This window comes from Rutidosis leptorrhynchoides, chromosome 3 (assembly GCF_046630445.1).
Source record: "Rutidosis leptorrhynchoides isolate AG116_Rl617_1_P2 chromosome 3, CSIRO_AGI_Rlap_v1, whole genome shotgun sequence".
In the NCBI taxonomy this organism is placed as follows: Eukaryota; Viridiplantae; Streptophyta; class Magnoliopsida; order Asterales; family Asteraceae; genus Rutidosis; species Rutidosis leptorrhynchoides.
This window is the reverse complement of record NC_092335.1, coordinates 19,375,137-19,389,174: the sequence shown is the minus strand read 5'-3', so window position 1 is coordinate 19,389,174 and position 14,038 is coordinate 19,375,137.

The window sequence follows — 14,038 nt, the reverse complement described above, 5'->3', positions numbered from 1 at the left end:
AGACCATCTACCATTAGTCTATTTCTTCTGCATTTAATGCTATGATATCTGAATCATCGGTTATTAATCCGAGGTGGTTTCAGGAAAATTATGTTTTTAGATGATTAAACGCTGATGGTAATATGGTGGAATATGAAAGGTTCCCTGGTAACAATAAAAGAGCACGCGTATATATCAACGTTATAATAAGGTTGTTTCGTACGAAAAGTCGAAGTTGTCTTGCTAGAGCTGTGACAAAATTTGGCTATTTTGAAGAAGAACTGCAAAGTTATTTTGGGTAATAATAACACTAAAGAAATTAGCACAGTTATGTATTGAACGTTTACTCAGTTTCCGAGAGTCTTTCAAGTGCATTACTATATGCATCAATCTTTTCTTCCGTAATTGAAGTGCGGTTGGTTCATCCTCTCGATTGAGGTGTTTTCAAGAATCATGAAAGGTTTGAACGCAGATTGTAATCGTCAAGATACAAATGAGGTTTAAAATGAAATCAAGTGGCAACTTGAAGAAATGTTTAGTTTCATATGTTATATTCAATATTTTAATTCATTTTAATTGTCCAATGTCATTAGTCCACAGTCGATAGTCCACATCTAACAGTCCAATAATTCATATATAATTTAATATATAATATTCGAATTAATTAATACGTATCGTGACCCGTATACGTCTCAGACTCAATCACAACTCAAAGTATATATATTATTTGAGAATCAACCCCAACCCTGTATAGAGAACTCGATCATTACTGCATATAGAGTGTCTATGGTGATTCCAAATAATATATATAGATGCGTCGATATGATATGTCAAAACCTTGTATACGTGTCCTGATATTTAAAGTGCGTAAAATAAATACAGAAATTAAATGACGATAAATAAAATGCGTAAAGTAAATAACAGAAATTAAATGACGATAAATAAAATTGCGAGAATGTAAATTGCGATAAAATAAATTGCGATAAATAAAATGTAATCAGTTAGCTAGGAACAGTTAGCTAGGATTTTGTTATCGTGGATTCTTAATAGAATTTCATATTGTTAATTAATCTGTTTCTAATCAATTTTTATTGTGTCCATTATTTCTTCGTTATGCCACCTGATGGATTCTGATAGATCAAAATCCAAATATGTAATTGGATGAATATGGTTATTCTGTGGTGAACGGATTTGTATATCGGTAGATGTAAGTAGGATAGTATATGACTTGTTGAAATAGATTCGAAAAATGTACAATGTAACTTATTAATGTGAAATTTAAATAGTCCTCGGGTATTACCTACCCGTTAAAATATTTTCACCATTAACAGTTTGTACAAGAGAATTTTTAATTACAATCTTTATGAAAACATATATACATATATATTTTCTCCAGATTTATTCATGGATTTAATGAGTTAATATGATATTAAACTCATTTGCTTTTCAGTTGGAACTAGAATAAATAATCTCTAAAACTTTAGAGATTACATATTTGTCATGCCGAACGAAGATAAATGAGGTAGAACGATACGTAGAACGAAGATCATACTCAAAGTACATATGATGATATTGAAGCATGGATTGTTGATGGTACTGGTGCTGTTATTGATTGTACTGTTGGTGCCGGTGATGTTGCTGAAGCTGGTACATTTTGCACCATATTCTCCGAATAGATTTTTCGAGCGCGAAGTTCGTTGACTTATTACTCCAGGATGATTGTCGGTCGGAAAGAGCGGATGAATAAGGTTCAGAATTGTGGATAGAATATAATCTTGTCGAGTTACTCTGGAAATGAGGGTGAAGATGGTGTCTCGAGCAAGTTCGCCGGTAAACGCTTCAGGTTCTTTGTCAAGAGGTGAATTCGGTTGGTGGAAGAGATCGCCTTTTTCGCTCTCCATTGTTTAAGTCGACTACGAACTTATCAAATGAATTGGGGGTGACTGATTGGTTGATTCATCCCGGTGGCGCTGATAGGTGAAACTCCATATCGGAATAGTTATCGGAATCCGAAGAATTCAAACTGGTTGAGAGATTTATCTCGTACGTTTGGAAGAAGGATTTTTGATAAGAATAGATTATAGAATGTAGATTAGTACCCTGTAATACATAATTTACATATGCATATATAATACTAAAATCCCATAAGTTACAGAGGAATCTACGGAAGCGGTCAGGCAAGGTAACAATAACAGATACGCTAAGATATGAATTTTGTCTATACACTATTCATGTAATCAATGCAGTAAGATGTGTCTAGACTAAGAATGATAAACAGATGATTTCTTAAGGATGATAAACAGATGATTTCCGACAAAAATGATAAGCAAAACTTTTGACATGCAAACACGGTCGAAGTCCAGACTTTCTAATGCATTCTAACGACTATCATTTAGACACACTAATGCAAGACCTGGTTCACTAAGACCACCGCTCTGATACCAACTGAAAAGACCCGTCCTAATCCATCCGGACGAAGTCCATATCGATTATAAACGATTCACAACAGTTGATTACATCGCGAGGTGCTTGACCTCTATATGATACATTTTACAAACATTGCATTCGTTTTGAAAAGACAATCTTACATTTCATCTAAAGTTGACAGACATGCATACCATTTCATAATATATCCAACTATGATTGACTTAATAATGATCTTGATAAACTCAATGACTCGAATGCAACGTCTTTTGAAATATGTCATGAATGACTCCAAGTAATATCTTTAGAATGATCAAATGCACAGCGGAAGATTTCTTTCGTACCTGAGAATAAACATGCTTTCAAGTATCAACCAAAAGGTTGTTGAGTTCATTAGTTTAGCATAAATAATCATTTCATAATTTTAATAGACCACAAGATTTCATATTTCCAATTCTCATAAACATACGTCTCATACATAGAGACAAAAATATCATTCATATGGATTGAACACCTGGTAACCGACATTCACAATATGTATATAAGAATATCCCCATCATTCCAGGATCCTCCTTCGGACATGATATAAATTTCGAAGTACTAAAGCATCCGGTACTTTGGATGGGGCTTGTTGGTCCCGATAGATCTATCTTTAGAGTTCGCGTCAATTAGGGTGTCTGTTCCCTAATTCTTAGATTACCAGACTTAATAAAAAGGGGCATATTCGATTCGATAATCCAACCATAGAATGTAGTTTCGATTACTCGTGTCCATCTCGTAAAACAGTTATAAAAGCAGTACATGTATTCTCAGCCCCAAAAATGTAAAGAGTAAAAGGGAATCAAATAAACTCACCTAATGTATTTTGTAGTAAAAATACATATGATGACATTGAACAACTAAACGATGCAAGGTTGGCCTCGGATTCACGAACCTATATCATTCATATATGTATTAAAAACATATTCTTGTAACCGAATAATTTTATTTATTTTTATTATTGACATAATTGTTATCTTTAATAATTCATATGTTTCATTATTTATTTTTATATCTTTACTTTATATATAGTAATATTAATATAGTTAAGTTAAGTATAATAAATATACCTTTTACATAAAGATCATTTGTTTATGAATTTGTTAGTTTTGATAATACTACGGTTAGTAAAATAATGATATTATATAATTATATTGATAAAAGTAATAATAATAATAATGTTAATAGAATTAATGATATTAATAATGATAAAAATTCTAAATTGTATTATGATAACAATAGTTATAATAATTTTAACAATTCCTTTAAATCATAATTTTCGTGTCAACTTTCTACGCTACTGCCTATAGTTTTGTAATACATTAATTTGTATTAAAATCATTATTTTTACGAGTATTCGTATACCTATAACTAATTTCTATAATTTCTATCTTATCATCTTTTAATATGTGTTTATATTAATAATATGTTTGGTATCATCATGATAATAATAATACTTTTAATACTTTATGATATTACATGATATTAATTAAAATGATAATAATAACAATAATTTTATTAATCACATTAATACTATTTATAGTAATATTCATATTCATATTCATACTAATACTAATAACAAAGATATTAATAATTATATAATGATATCAACTCTATTAATAATAATTTGAGTTTATACTAATAGTTATAACAATAGTCATAACAATAATAATAACTAGTAAAAATAATAACAATAATAATAATAATAATAATAATAATAATAATAATAATAATAATAATAATAATAATAATAATAATAATAATAATAATAATAATAATAATAATAATAATAATAATAATAATAATAATAATAATAATGATAATAGAAAAGAAAATTTAAAGTGTATACCCTTTAAAAGCCATCCTAAAAAGAAATGTCCTGTAGGAGACTCGAACCCATGACCTCTCGAACACCGCAACACCCCTTAACCATTCACTCTATTTCTGTTTTCTGAATTACACTCGTATTAAATCAATATATCCAGTATCCTTCTGTTTTCCTATGTTCTTCATATTCCCCAAATTAAAATCGCCCAAACAAAAATAGTTGTCACAAGCGGGGATCGAACCCGAGACCTCCCACTCACCCGAACCACACCCTAACCATTCAGCTATTGCTTTCTTTTCTGAATAATACCCAATTCAATTAAAATTAAACCGTATTAACCTACTTCTACTTCCTTTCTTCTTCTCCAATTGCACGATCGACCACACAAATTTCTTTAACATCTTTCCAGTTATTTAACAACCTTAGTTACAATATATAAATGACACATACAAACAAAATATGTAACTGAATTGAAAAGAAGAAAAAAAAAATGTAACAGCAAATTCTGCTGTGTGTATCGCGATAAAAAAAAAAACATCTTAATCAATTTCGATTTTTAAACAGTTTTAACCAAATGTTATAACACAACTTATTTTTCAAATCAATCCTAGAAGCTATAAAAATTATCAATTTCACTCAAATTGAAACCAAATTTTCGAATTTACTTGAAGAACGATTGTTGACTTTTAAAGATCCTAAACTTTGACCTTGAATTTCAAAATCAATCGAAGGAATTAACATTTGAAAACTTACAGCTAGTTCGCGTATATGATTCCTAACACCTCTGTACTCTTGAATTGTGATTTGATTCGTATGTAGCTATTGGCAAAAAAAATCGCGAACGGAAAAAGAAAAGAAAAAAAAAAGAAGGAAAAGAGAACGCACCCCTTTTCACATTTCTGTTTAATTTCTCTAATTATAATTGTTAAATGTATATGTATGATTGATTGATAAAGATTATGTAAAACTCTTCAATTATTAGTACATGGAGGTGGGGATGTCGACAGAACAAATCACGGGCCAAGGAAAGATTGGATCAGACAAAGGAATAAAATAGATATTTGCCTTTAACTATTTATATATATATATATATATATATATATATATATATATATATATATATATAAAATACTATATTTAATATTAGTATTTAATTTAATAATTGTAATAATAATAATACTGAAAAAAATAAAATAATATATACTAATATTAATATTAGAATAACATTAATGATAAAGATAATAATGATATCGAATTTCCTATTTATGTGTTACAAATAATAATATTTGTAATACTGATATTTATGTTAGTATTAGTATTTATTTTAATAATAATGAAAGTAATAATAATGCTATTAATAAAATAACTATATTTTATCTTGTAGTTAATTTAATGTATTAGTAATATTTATAGTATGTATTATATAATTGAATATTTATTAATTATACTTTTTAATATATTATAATTTACATATAATTAATAATTATGTATAGAAACCATATATATATTCACACTACTATATATAAAGTTATATATTTTTTTTTATATCCAAATTTATTATGTACTAACTATATTTGATATATATATTGAAACAATTAAATTCAAAGTATACATTTAATACTTTGTTACTTTGACAACTTATGCTCGAAACTATCCATATTCGATATACTTTCTATATTAAATTAAACAGTTTAAATAATAATTTTAATTATCCTAAGTTAATCTTTCATAATAACTAAATCACCTGATAATTCATTGATATATTTAAGTCATAATATGTAAGTATTTACATGTATAATTATTTATATGTACATTTCAATTTTTAATTAAGGGTTCGTGAATCGTTGGGCATAGTCACAAAGTAACTGCATACATGAAACAGTTCAAAAAAAATTTGAGATTCAATCTAATAGACTTTGCTCATCGTGTCGGAAACCTATAAAGATTAATTTTAAATTTGGTCGGAAATTCCCGGGTCATCACATTACGCACAAATGGATCAGCAGGATACGGCACAACCCGCTTATGGGCGGTGACCCTAACCAACTGTCCATGTGCGTTCACGAACGGCTTACCTCCATTAACCCCTGGAATAACGGTACCATCGTAGCGGTACCACTTCTTCGACGGGGTAGAGGGTGGCGGTATAGGCTCCTCCTCGGAGTCCTCCTCAGAATCCTCCTCGGGATCCTCCTCGCTGGTGTCATCGGATGATGAATCGTCTGAATCGTCTGAAGGTAGTGCAGGTACATCACGGACGGGAGAAAGTGTCTGGCCGGTGGTCATGGCCCGGTATCTGCCAGGTGGAATCAGCACAACTCGTCCGTTAGCGGTGCGTCTGACCCAATGTCCACGCTCATTACGAAAGGGACTGCCCTCGTTTACCCCAGGGATCACGGAACCATCGGAATGATGTTGTGGCCCCGGGAGACTAGGGCTGGGTGGAGCTGGGATCTCTTCGGGATCCTTGTCTCTGTCTGAGATGACCATTAGGTCAGGCGCGTGACTACTATCCCCAGAAGACGAATCGCCAGAGTTGCCGAAGGGTAGCGGTGAGTCAGTAACAATAGTAGGCGAAGTAGCAGACGTATCTGAATCACTCTCGAAGTCAATGGTCATGGGCGGCACGTTCGACATCTGAACAAGGAAAAATAACTTTTTCCATGTCAGTAAGACATATAGCAAGCACGTAATCAGGCATAATAACTACAGCAGCCTAGATCATCTATAGCAGTACATAGCATGGCAATAATAACAGTATCATACTGAAGCAACATGCAATCAATAGCAGATAGTAGCATGCAGTAGCGAAAATAAGCAGTAGCATACAGCAAGATCATATAGCAGTAAAAGTAGCATGCAACAGTTCCGCAGAAACAAGTAAACGAGCAAGTTGTAGATTATTCCTATTAGTGAATCCTACTCGACTCGGTCAAGACACACTAATGCAACCTAATTCCCTACAACCGATGCTCTGATACCAAATGTGACGCCCCGTACAAAATCAACGTGTACGGATCATCAACAACAGGATCATTACACGGTTACAACTCTATATGCTGTTTAAAAACAAGTTTTGCATTCATGAAAAGATAACGTCTTTACCAACGTCAAATGTTTTACAAAAGATAACGTGCTTCTACTAATAGAAATCATTAACATAAGTACGTGACACAAAGGTCATTACAAAGTCATTGTTCAAGTGTAACATAAGTTGTGAATGCAAAGCAAAAGTTCCATGATTGAGACATCTCTAAACAATGCAGCGGAAGTCTAACACAGTGAGTCTATAACAGCAAGTCTAACAGCGGAAGCAACAACGTCTAAGCACCTGAGAAATAACATGCTTTAAAATGTCAACACGAATGTTGGTGAGCTATAGTTTTTGTAAACAACGATATAATGTAGACCACGAGATTTCGTATTCAAAATAGTATGAAAAGTATATGCTTGTCCGTGGGCACCCGGTAACTAACTTAACAAGTAATATAAATATCACCGCCTAAAAGTACACTTGGTGAGTGCGTAAGTTTACGAAGTATTAAACACCCGTTAAATGCTAGCGCGACTAGCCCGAATGGGGATGTCAAACCCTATGGATCCATATCTAAGATTCGCGCTCACCGGTTCATAAACCAATGAATAAACGTTACCGTGCTAAGGGGAATCTTTGTGCCGTTATATCACCCACACATATATAAAGTTAAAGTACTCGTGTCTAGTATGTAAAACATAAAAAGCGCATGTATTCTCAGTCCCAAAAATAGTTAAAGTAAAAAGGGAGCTATAACTAACAGTGAATGTGCGGTAAAGTCGATACGAAATAAGTAAGCAAGTAGTAAGTCGGTACGATAGGTCCTCAACCTATGTCAAAGATTACTAAGTCAGTAAATGGTCCCCAAAAGTTTAAAAGTAAATAAGTTAAGTCTTAAGTATCATCATCATCATCCTACGTAAAAGATAAAGTAAGTTTTCAACAAGAATAGAGATCGCATCAAAGGGCTGACTTCGGACAGCTGCTACGACAAGGCTCCGTTTTTGAGTCCTATTACTGCTATCAAATTTTCAGATCCTAACTGGATGTCATTTGACCGTGGCGACGGTTCAAGCGCTAGTAGGTCAGAAATTTCAGCACGTCGTTACGAAGGCGTAGTGATTTTCAGAATGCTATAAATCTTAAACCGTATATCGGATTTAGGCGATTCTTAAACGAAAAGTCATCTACTCGAACCGAAATATCTGGAAATCAACTTTCCAGAAGCCCCAGGAGTCTGATCAGGCCCTGAAAAACAGAAAACAAGTGCTCCGGTGGGTTTTTTGGTGCTTGATGCTTATAACGGTTCTCATCCTTGATGTGTATAAGCCTCAAGTGTACAACTCTTTGATGTTTTAGCATCACTTTGACCAAGTTTCAACAATCAACACACCTTGTCAAGACTAAGGATAAATACAACTCACTTAAGAGTTTTAGATGGATGATGAACCAAGGTTACATCATGTTCTTAGTCTCAACACAAATACAAGTTCTAAAATTTAAAGCTACAAACTTTGATTTAATCAAACAAGCAAGACTTTTAGTTACATAAATTTGATCAAACAAAGTAATGAAACCCTAAGCTAGAAAGCTTGGATCCCTTAACAATAATTATGAGATTTCAAAGCTAGAAAGCTTGAATCTTTTATGTCCTTGAAGATCTTTAAAGCAAAAAGCTAGATCTTCAATTTTCATGAAGATCATAAACACAAGTTTTGATCTTTTAACAAAAACAAAGTGATCTTAAGCTACAAAACTTAGATCCAACAAAGTAATGAAGATCCAAAGCTAGAAAGCTTGAATCTTTTATGTTCTTGAAGATCTTTAAAATATAAAGCTAGATCTTCAAGTTTCATGAAGATCATAAACACAAGTTTTGATCTTTTAACAAAAACAAAGTGATCTTAAGCTATAAAGCTTAGATCCATCAAAGTAATGAAGATCCAAAGCTAGAAAGCTTGAATCTTTCATGTTCTTGGAGGATTCAAATCAAAGTTTGAATCTACAAGATATAACAAGATCAAAAAGCTAAAAAGCTTGATCTTATGATGATGATGTTGTTGTGATTAAGAAGAAAAGGAGAAGAAGAAGAAAATTCAAAAACTTACAATTTTAGTGTGAGAAAGACTAGAGAGAAAGTTAGAGAGCAAGTGTGTGTAAAATGAGAATGAGATCAAGTGTGAAATGGAAGAATGAGGCTTGAATTTATAGTGGTGGGGGGTGGTGGTTTGGCCGAAAATTTGGGGGACAAGGGGGGGACAAACTTTGCTTTTTGCATGGTGGTGGTCTAAAGGTGGTGCTTATTGTTGGGATCCCATGCAACATATGTAGTAATGGTTAACAAAAATGATAGTATGTTGGCTCATCTTAATGGGTTTTTTGTCCTACATCTTAATGGATCATAAACTTATTAAAGTTGGGTTAATTTAATGGTCCATTAACTAGAGTAGGGTGGGTCTAAGTCCATTAAGGTAAAAAGTCCATTAAGACTAAGTAGTGTGCATTAGTAAATTACTAAGCGTAATTAAGCAACCAATAAGCCAAGTAATTGTCATTAGAAAATAACAATTAGTTTTAGGTAGTCATAATATTCTAATTACGACAAAAGTTTAACGTGTACAAAGTACATAGCTCGTTCTAAACGCCAAGTGACACTAACGGTCATAAAAGCATTCAAGGATCAAGTTGAGTGATTAAGCACTTAATAACACGTTGTAAGATATTTAATGAAAGTAATTAATCATAAATAATGATCCCAGAATATAATCTAACACAGTACGCACAATGTGATGACCCGGAAATTTCGACTAAATTTAAACTTAATCTTAAATGATTAATGATTTCGACACGATAAGCAAAGTCTGTAAAGTTGAGTCACGAAAGTTTTGGAACTATATTCATGTAATCAATTATTCTTTGACTGTTCTCGATGATTCATGAACAATTATATGTATATATATATATATATATATATATATATATATATATGTACAAGTAAAAACGACTTTCTTACAGTAAAACACTATTTGCTACAGTAAAAATGACTTTGCTACAGTAAAACACTATTTGCTACAGTAAATACTATTTGCTACAGTGAAACCGTGCTTTGCTACAGTGCTACAGTAAATAGTATAACACTATTGGAGTATAAATCACTGTTTAAAAATAGGAGGGAGTAAAACACTATTGGAGTATAAATCGCAGCAAATAGGAGGAGTATTAACTGTGAATGACAATGATTATAGAAGACAGAAGTAGGGACATTGAAATATAAGGGGAGATATAAAGCCCGATAACAAATCCGAAATTACAAACCATGTATATCAATAAGTATTGCAACGTAAAGACACGGGAGAACTAAAAACACTATAAAGCCAAGAGTATAGTAAAAGTAAATAGATTCCTCCGGCGGATGAAAAAGAAGAATGATGGTTGCAATAACCAGAATAATGTTCAGAATCAGAACTTGATTGAGCATTTCACAAACTTTAGAATATGAATTGGGGAAGAAGTTTTAAGATATGCAAATTATGAAACGGAATAAGTCAATTTATAATGAAATTACCGGACAAAGTAACCGGGGCAGGTTACAGCATTTAATTAAAGTGGATCCTAATTTCCTTAAATCCCGGTAAATCAAATCTTATTTTCAAAGATTTTCTTTAAATCCCTTGAATTCCGGAAATCAACTTTGACTACGACAAATGTCAAGACGAATCTTTAATTACCTCATTTCACTCTTTTGTGATAGTTTCACTCATACTTTTCGTGTAATCGAATTGTTATATCCATATTTTCACATAAGTGAAAAACTTTATATTTACTGAACTTACGCTATTCATAAACGGAACTCGACTCAGTCAAGGTATACAAAACATTTCATTCTATTATATCCTTTTGATGAAGATTTTATGAACAATCGAATTCATGATGAGAATTCAAACTATATCATATTCTTTTATGCGGGAATATCCTGATCTTAGTTATCAAACTTTCCTTCATCAAATTTCGGGACGAAATTTCTTTAACGGGTAGGTACTGTGATGATCCGGAAATTTCGACTAAATTTAAACTCAATCTTAAATGATTAATGATTTCGACACGATAAGCAAAGTCTGTAAAGTTGAGTCACAAAAGTTTTGGAACTATATCCATGTAATCAATTATTCTTTGACTGTTCTCGACGATTCATGAACAATTATATGTATGTATGTATATATATATATATATATATATATATATATATATATATATATATATATATATATATATATATGTACAAGTAAAAACGACTTTCTTACAGTAAAACACTATTTGCTACAGTAAAAATGACTTTGCTACAGTAAACACTATTTGCTACAGTAAACACTATTTGCTACAGTGCTACAGTAAACACTATTTGCTACAGTAACTACAGTAAAATACTATTTGCTACAGTAAACCTCTATTTGCTACAGTAAACACTATTTGATGTCGACAAACTAAAAGTTAAACGATTGTGAGCTGGATCCCATAGCCATGCGATCGCATGGCCAAGAAGGCAAAACCCCATGCGATCGCATGGGGTACTGTAGCAGGCCTGATACTATAAAAGCTCGAGCTGGTTTCCAGTTTATTTAAAATTTTATTATTATTATTATTATTATTATTATTATTATTATTATTATTATTATTATTATTATTATTATTATTATTATTATTAAAGATTAATATTATTATTAATCTTATTATCAGTAGTATGAGTATTATTATTTATACATAAAATACTACGACGAGGTCATGAGCGTGTCACTTTCAAAATGGGTTTTTGAGCGGGATAAAGCTAAGGAAATTATGGGTTATAACTATGGAGGTTATGGGTAATGTTCATGGGTATTTTTGTGAATCAAATCTCGTGTTTATCATCTCCGATGCGCCTACATGCTTTCCTGCAATATTGTATATCAATATTAAACAGTGAGTTTCATATGATCCCTTTTTCTCTTTACATTTTTGGGCTGAGAATACATGCAATGCTTTTATATCTGTTTTACTAAATGGATACAAATACTAAAACTGATTTTGTGTGAGTTTCATTTGCTCCCTTTTTAATTGCTTTTGCAATATATTTTTGGGCTGAGAATACATGCAATTTATTTTAAACGCAATGGACACAAGTACATACTAAATTCTACACTGAGTTTGAACCGAAAATCCCTTAGCTTTGGTAACTAGTAACTGTCGGTTATAAGAACCGATGGGCGCGAATAGAGATATATGGATCCATAGGGCTTGACATCCCCGTCTGTTCCAGGTATAGAAAGAAACTCTAGCCTGAACTATGAAACAGACGTATGCTATTTGAAGTTAGTACACGTTGGATTGCGTGTATTGTACATGTTGATTGCATGTTAAACGAGGGGTACTTATTATAAACGTTAAGGCTTAGTTACCAGGGTGCTCAATTTTGTAGAACCGATTGATAAACGTTTCGGATGAAACAACTGAAATCTTGTGGTCCACCTTTTATGTAAAACCTATTGATAAACGTTTCGGATGAAACAACTGGAACCTTGTGATCAACCTTTACATACAGATGATTTGAAATGTTAAAACATATTGATAAACGTTTTGAATGAAACAACTGAACTTTTGTAATCCACATTGATATACGGATTATGTGTAATATTAAAACTATGAACTCACCAACTTTTGTGTTGACACTTGTTAGCATGTTTATTCTCAGGTTTCTAGAAGTCTTCCGCTGTTTGCTTATACGTGATACAAGTTATGTGCTGGGAGTCATAAATGCAATATACAAGAAACTTGCATTCACCAAACCATTACCATGTACCTTATTTTGACTGTATTGTCAACAGATGTATTATTGTAAACCATTTAAATGGTGATTGTCTATACGTAGGAATCATCAGATGTTAAAAACCTGAAATTTATATATTCATTTATGAAATACCTTTTCAAACGAATGCAATGTTACAAAACGTATCACATAGAGGTCAAAACCTCGCGATGAAACCGGTGAATAACGTGCTGCGTCAAAAGGGATTTTGACCGGCCGTTACACACAAATACGCAGTTTCATGAAAGTAATAAGTAAAATTAAAAGTCGAAAAAGTCGGGTCGTTACAGAGAGTGTTAAAATACAATGCAAATTTAGAATAATATGGAATTAGTAAATGTATATGGGTAAAATATCTAGATATTAATATGTATATGAAAAATATCTAGATATTAAAATATAAAAGAAAAATCTAGAAGATAAAATGTAAAAGAAAAATCTAGATATTTTTATGTGGTAAAAATATCTAGATATTTATCCATGGAAATATCTAGTATGTATAACTTTCCATGGAGTAGTATAAATATGGGTTGCAATTTCATTTATGAGTGAGGTGTGAGTAAGGAGTGAAGAAGTAAGAAAAGAGTGAGTGAGTGAAAGAAAGCTTATAAGTATAGAAGAGAAAGATAGTGTTGTAAGTAAGTAATATTTTAATTGTATTTTGTATTAATAAAAAGTATTCTTTGTTAAGTTTACCGATTAAGCCTTAGTTTGTGTTTAAGTTCTTAGTGCACTTGTGTTATTCTTGTTATATGGTCGGCTCTGCCGCCTAAGTGATATATGGTCGGTTATACCGCCTGAATGATATATGGTCGACACTGTCGCCTAAGCATTATTGTGCACTAAGGATTCATAAAATTAAAAGCTAATCAACGTCAAAGTGTTGGTATAGTGA